The sequence below is a fragment of the Rutidosis leptorrhynchoides genome, chromosome 10 (assembly GCF_046630445.1).
Source record: "Rutidosis leptorrhynchoides isolate AG116_Rl617_1_P2 chromosome 10, CSIRO_AGI_Rlap_v1, whole genome shotgun sequence".
NCBI lineage: Eukaryota > Viridiplantae > Streptophyta > Magnoliopsida > Asterales > Asteraceae > Rutidosis > Rutidosis leptorrhynchoides.
In genome coordinates, this window is record NC_092342.1 from 41,161,678 (window position 1) to 41,168,463 (window position 6,786).

General features: G+C 33.1%; 1 non-coding gene across 1 annotated transcript; it reads left to right on the top strand.

Moving 5' to 3' along the window:
* The first annotated feature begins 507 nt into the window (after positions 1–507).
* Positions 508–614, top strand: LOC139873946 (small nucleolar RNA R71). Its single transcript, XR_011767655.1, has one exon. It is a non-coding gene; the product is annotated as a small nucleolar RNA R71 (small nucleolar RNA).
* Positions 615–6,786: the final 6,172 nt, after the last annotated feature.

Consider the following 6,786-nt stretch of genomic DNA (forward strand, 5'->3'; position numbering starts at 1 on the left):
TTGTTGATTGCTAGGACCTTGTTGGTTGTTGTATGGTACATTTCGGTTATAATTGTGATTTTGATTGTAGTTTGGTCTTGGCGATTGATAATTATTTTGATAATTATTTCCGGGTCTTTGGTTCATGTATGAAACATTCTCTCTTTGTTCTATTGTTTGTTCAATACTGAGACTATCTTTTGTCAAATGTGGTCCTCCACACTGCTCACAACTAATTCGTATTGCGTGAATATCTTTAGTCATCTTTTCCATTCGTCTCTAGAAAGCATCTAACTTTGTGGAAATGGAATCAAAGTCATGGCTAGAATCAGTTCTAACCGCTTTAGATGATCTAATGATGTCTTTTCTTGATGCCACTCATGTGAGTGGGAGGCTGTGATATCAATAATTTTGTAAGCTTCAGTTGCGGTTTTCTTCATAATGGAACCACCAGCTGCTATGTCGATGTCTTTTCGTGTAGTAATGTCACATCCTTGGTAGAATATTTGTACTATTTGATAAGTGTCTAAACCATGTTGAGGACATCCTCTCAACAACTTTCCAAATCTTGTCCATGCTTCATATAAAGTTTCATTTGGCTTTTGCGCGAACGTAATAATTTCTCCTTGAAGTCTTACGGCTTTAGATGCCAGAAAGAATCTTTTAAGAAATTTCTCAACTAAAACATCCCATATGTCAATCGCCCCTTCAGGTAATGATTCTAACCAATCTTTGGCTTCTCCTTTCAAAGTCCAGGGAAATAACATGTGATAGATCTGTTCATCCTCAACTTCTCTGATTTTGAATAGAGTACATATCCTATTAAAGGTTCGAAGATGTTCGTTTGGATCTTCTTTTGGTGTACCACTAAATTGGCATTGATTAGTTACCATGTGTAGGATTTGTCCTTTGATTTCATAATCTGGCGCAATAATGTCTGGTTGAGTAATGGCATGACCTTGGCCAGTGCGTGTAGCTCTCATTCGATCTTCCATACTTAGAGGTTCCTGATTTTCCATGATTGAATTTGTTGAATCTGAATCACTAGAGGATTCTGATTTAATGGCTTCTTCCTTGACAATCTCTGGTTGTATGATTTGCGGTTCAGGAGGAATGATTAGTGGTTCAGGATCTCTGAATTGTTCTTGAATATCCTCCGGGTTCTCAATTGTGAGGTCGGGTTCAAAAAATGGATTATCGGAAATTTGAATTGGAGTACTTGGTCGACTAGATGATGATTCTAAAGAAAAATCAACGGCGACAATTTTGGCTAAATGTAATGATCGAGTTACAGGTGGTGAACGTATGAAATTTGGTGAACGTTTTGCTCGGTGCATTCACTGAATATCCTATTAGTTATAAAAGATAAAAACTATATAAGCTATCAAATTAATAGACTTTTTTGATTTTGCCCACGTTTCGAATAGCCATTAGATGCAGCAAGTAGCCAGGACCCTTTAAATCGAAAGCCCACAACTCTCCACTAACAAATCCAACTATTACTACGAACCAGAAAATTTTGGATGTCTATCAATTTAACCGCTTAAAATAAAGTTTTTTTCGAAATTTAAAGAAAATAAAGAAAATTCTATGTCCTAAAAACTATAGCGTAGTAACGAGAAAGAAAAAGCGCGTCGAGAAATAAGAGTCGAAAAACAAACGTCGAAAAACAAATAGTCGAAAAATAATAAACGTTGAAAGGAAAGCGTCGAAACTTAAAAGTCTAAAAAATAAATATTAAAAGTTGCGTCTAAAGGAATTAAAGCTTATAAGGAATTCTATATTCAAAACAGCAATAACTTAATTAGGCACTAAAATATATTTAAAACTAAAGCGATAAGTGACGTCGTAAAATTCTAAAGCGCCTAAATCTTAATCTAAAGAAAAAGCACTTAAGGAATTTTATGGCAAAGCCTAAAAATCTAGAAATATAAATTAACTACGGCAAAAACTAAGTTTAAAACTAATTACCAACGAAAAATATGCAAATTACAAATTATACGATTAAAAATATATAATTTATAAAAAGAAACAAAAAATGATAAAATTACTTATTTTTATAAAAATATTATTTTTATATTAATTTTTTATAAAATTATTAATTTATATAATTAATAATAATAATAACACTTAATATTACTAAATATAAATTAAAACTAAACTTGAAAACTAATTAATTAATTACAACCCTAATCTTAATTAATAATGATAATAATAATAAAACTAAAACCTTAACTGCGTAATTAATGCAGTCTGAGGTTGCAGTCTGAGACTGCTCCGCGACTGCGGATAGTTTGTAAGTGTGGAGCTCCGTGACTGCGGAGATATGCAGGCTAAGATGATGGCAGATTCAAACGATGCAGGTTCAGTTTTCTTTTCTTTTTTTTAATATTTTGATTTTAATTTTCTTTTTCTGATTTTAATTTTAGAAAATATAATTTAAGTAAAACTTATGTTTTAACAAAAATTACTTATTAGTTTTTGTAACTAAAAAATAAAAATTTTTTAATTTAACACTTAAAAAAAATATAAATATATATTTCTCTTTTTTTAATATATTTTTGTTTTTAATATTTAAAACTTATAAACATATATTTTTACAAAAATAGAGTAATTTGTTTTTAGAATATAGCGTTTAGCTTCGGTGTATTGTCCCCGGCAGCGGCGCTAAAAAACTTGATGTGTGCGAGGTGTAGTACGAAATAGATTATATTTTACTACGAAATACTATTAAATACGATACAATTTTACACAAGTTATTTATTTATTTATTGAATGGGATATACCTAAACCTTGCTACAACACTTATAGGCAGTGTACCTAATCGTAGAGTAGTGTAGTTTTTAGTAAGTCCGGTTCGTTTCACAGGGATACAGCTGAGTTTAACGCTATATTTTTAAACACTATATTAGTATATATATATATATATATATATATATATATATATATATATATATATATATATATATATAAGTAGTATTATTATTATTATAAAAGGGGGTTTTACCGTTTAATGACCGGTTTGTCGATTTTAAGATTTAAATCACCGTTAAAACCTATTGTAAAATATTAAATATAACTTAATTTAAAGCGTAAAGTAAATGACGATAAATAAAAATGCGATAAATTAAAAGTACGATAATTAAAAGTGCAATAATTTAAAGTACGATAAATAAAATGACGATAAATAAAAGTGCGATGAGATATAAAATAAAGGAATTATGCTTATTTAAACTTCCGTAATCATGATGTTTGACGTGTTGATTTTAATTTATTACCATGGGTTAATTGTCCTTTGTCCTGGATTATTCGATATGTCCATCTGGTTTTGTCCATAATAGTCCATCGGTCATAATTATAAAGTGCAAAAGTCTTCGTCAAATTAACCTTATACCCGAAGTTAAATATTCCAACTAATTGGGGACTTAAACTGTAACAAGGTCTTAATACTTTGTTTAATGAATACACCAGGTTATCGACTGCGTGTAATCCAAGGTTTTAATACTTTGTTAACAATTACACCAATAATCCTTGAATGTAATCCACCCCTGTTTTAATGAGTCCAGTGACTATTAATTCATCCCCGTGTCCGGTCAAATGAACAATTATCGGTATTTATAGATATCCCGCCCACCTTACCCAGTAAAGCGTATGTGGTTAAATATAAATACATCAAATTATAACCTTTATATTAAATTAACAAGATATCATTTAGTTAATTAAATAAAAAGCCCATTAATACCACATAGTCCAATTTCCACAAGTGTCGGTCTTTTGTTCAAACCCCAATTATGGTCCAAAGCCCAATAACCCCGTCTTAATATTTAGTCCAACATCACGATTACTTTGGCTTAAATAAGCATAATAATAACTTAGCTACGAGACATTAATTTAAAAAGGTTGAACATAACTTACAATGAGTATTAATCGCGTAGTGTTACATGGACAGAGTTTCGACTTACAAACTTAAAACATTCGCCACTATAACCTTATTATTATTAAACTTAAATTAAAATTAAAATTAAAATTAAAATTATATATATATTTTACGTAGATAGATAGAAAGAAAAAGGGGTAAGGAAATCGAGCAGAATGCGCGGTCTTTTATAGGCCCACTTTGAACTGTAGAACTCCGCGATTGCGGTTGTTTTCTTCCTCACAGCTCCGCAGCCGCGGAGCTTTGGATTCCAGCTCACCAAACGAATTAAACGTGGGCTGCTGATTATTTATAATATATAATATTCTTGTGCATAGTTGACTTGTAATTTTAGCTGCGTTGAGTCGTACGTTGATAGTTGGTTCATGTCTCGGTTCCGGATTTTCTAACGCCTTTTCGTACGATTTAATATCTTATACTTTGCGTTTTGCAGCTTGTACTCTTGTAATTTTGAGACGTTTCTCATCAAAAAATTGAACCACTTGGATTGTACTTTGTACTTTTTAGCTTTTTGGTCGTTTGCGTCTTCAAATCGTCAAATCTGTCTTTTGTCTTCACCTTTTATTATTTAAACGAATATCGCTTGTAAATAGAACAATTGCAACTAAAAGCTTGTCTTTCTTGAAGGATAATGCTATGAAATATATGTTCGTTTGTTGCATTATCATATGTCAGAAAAAGTAACGAAACAATACCTTCTACTCGGCCAAAGTTAGATTTACGACAAAGGACCGATTTACCGAAAGTAGACTCAATCATATGCCTTGAAATAGATTTATCAAGTCTTCCGATGAAGATGGAAGAACCTTCACTGAAGTGTTCCACCAGAGGAGAAGGATCCGACAATTTACCGCCGGCACCAGTATTTCCGACAACATTAGCAGTACCCTGTGGCAGGTCCGTAACATCTGGTCTGATAATAAAGGGTAACGAGGAAGAAGAAAGTAACGAAGTGGATGTGAAAGGTTGAGCAATCGCCTGAGAAGACGATGATCCGACAACTGTAGTTGCAGTTTTTGAAAGTATAGGAGGTTGTGGAAATGGAAGTGGAGGGTGGGGAAAATTTAAGTTCGGAATTTGAGTCATTTGAAGTATGGGAGAAGGTTGTTAGGGAGGAAATTTGAAGAAGGTGGAGGAGATGTGGTGGATGGTGGTGGTTTGTGGTGAGGTTGTTAGTTGTTATTGTCTCTCGTAGGTGTTAATGGTGATAAATGGAAGAAGTAGGTATTAATGGTGATAATGGAAGAACGGGTTTGTAGACTTGCCTTATGACTATTTCAGTAAATAGAACTTAATTGAAATGTACTTACTTGTTAGTAACTATCAAGACTCAAAAAGGTAGATATGTATGTGTATTAGTATTATTTTGTTTAGTACATCCCATACAAGAGGTCTCAGTTTCAAACTTTTGGGTGGTTAGGGAAGGTTTGAAAACAGTCAGAGAGTAATCTTAATGGGCTACGTACAATAGAGTATGAGGTTGGAATACTCGCCCTTGCGGGTAACCCGAATATGAAAAATCTTAGAACTTTATTTTTCCCCGTTCACTTGGTTTTGTGTCATATAGCTAAGTTCCATCTATCTTATGGTGTGATATAAACGTAGTTTCTTGGTAAATTTTGGTGGTTCATGTGTTATGGCTACATATGGACAATTGTGTAGTTGATCAACGGGTCATGATGTAATCAACATGGCATGTATTTAATTCGAACGATTGAGAATCTATAAAAACAACAAAAGAATATTATATAATATAACAGAAATAAAAAACTATCAATGAACCCTAACATCTACAACTATGCAATACCTGGGATGATGGTGACGAAATTGCGGCGAAGATGAAGAGAATCCCCTGGAAGGCGTCAAGAACTTAGGATGATGCGATGAAGATGGTGAGCGATGAAGATGGTGGTGGTGATTTAGGTTTCTGTTGGTCGATGAAGGTGGTCATGAATTAGGTTTTGTTTTGGGAAATTTAGTAAGGAAACTCTAAGAAGGTAGATAAATTAACTCCTAAATATACATATTTTTAGACACATTTTTAGGAGCTATCTTGGTATTTTAAGATCTTTTAAGTACTTTGACATACAAAAATGGATAAAACTAAGAAAAATGTATTTTTAATGTTTTGTTGAGAAATGTGTTAAAACGGGACAAAAAACAAGATAAAGCATAAAGGTTATCAAGCCGCCGGCTGAATGCAAGGAAGCCGCCGACTAAAGTGAAGAAATTCGAGAATATTCCATAAAAGAGCCAAAATCGAAGAACTTGGAAAACAAGTAAAAGCATAAAGAGCTGTCGGCTAAAGAAGTGAAGCCGCCGGCTAGATAAACAGAAGCCGCCGGCTATTCCATCCAAAGCCGCCAGCTCTGGAGCCGTTTATGGAAGCAACTTGACGACCAAGTAATTCGTAGTGTGACGATCGCTCCAAATCCATATGGACGAACACGTCATTCATCGATTTCATTGCGAGGTATTTGACCTCTATATGATACGTTTTGTAAACATTGCATTCTTTTGAAAAGGCACACCATAAATGAATATTTAAATCAAAGGTTTTCGACATCAGATGATTTCTAAATATAGACAATCATCATAAATAATAGTTACAATAGTACTTCCGTTGACAATGCAGTCAAAATAAGATACATGGTGATGATTTAGTGAATGCAACGTTTCCTTGAAAAATATGCCATGTAAGACTCCATGCACATAGCTTGTCTAACATATAAGCAAACAGCGAAAGACTTCTAGGGAACCTGAGAATAAACATGCTAACAAGTGTCAACACAAAGGTTGGTGAGTTCATAGTTTTAATGTTTTGCATAATCTGTACATAAAGGTGGATCACAAGATTTCAGTTGTTTCAT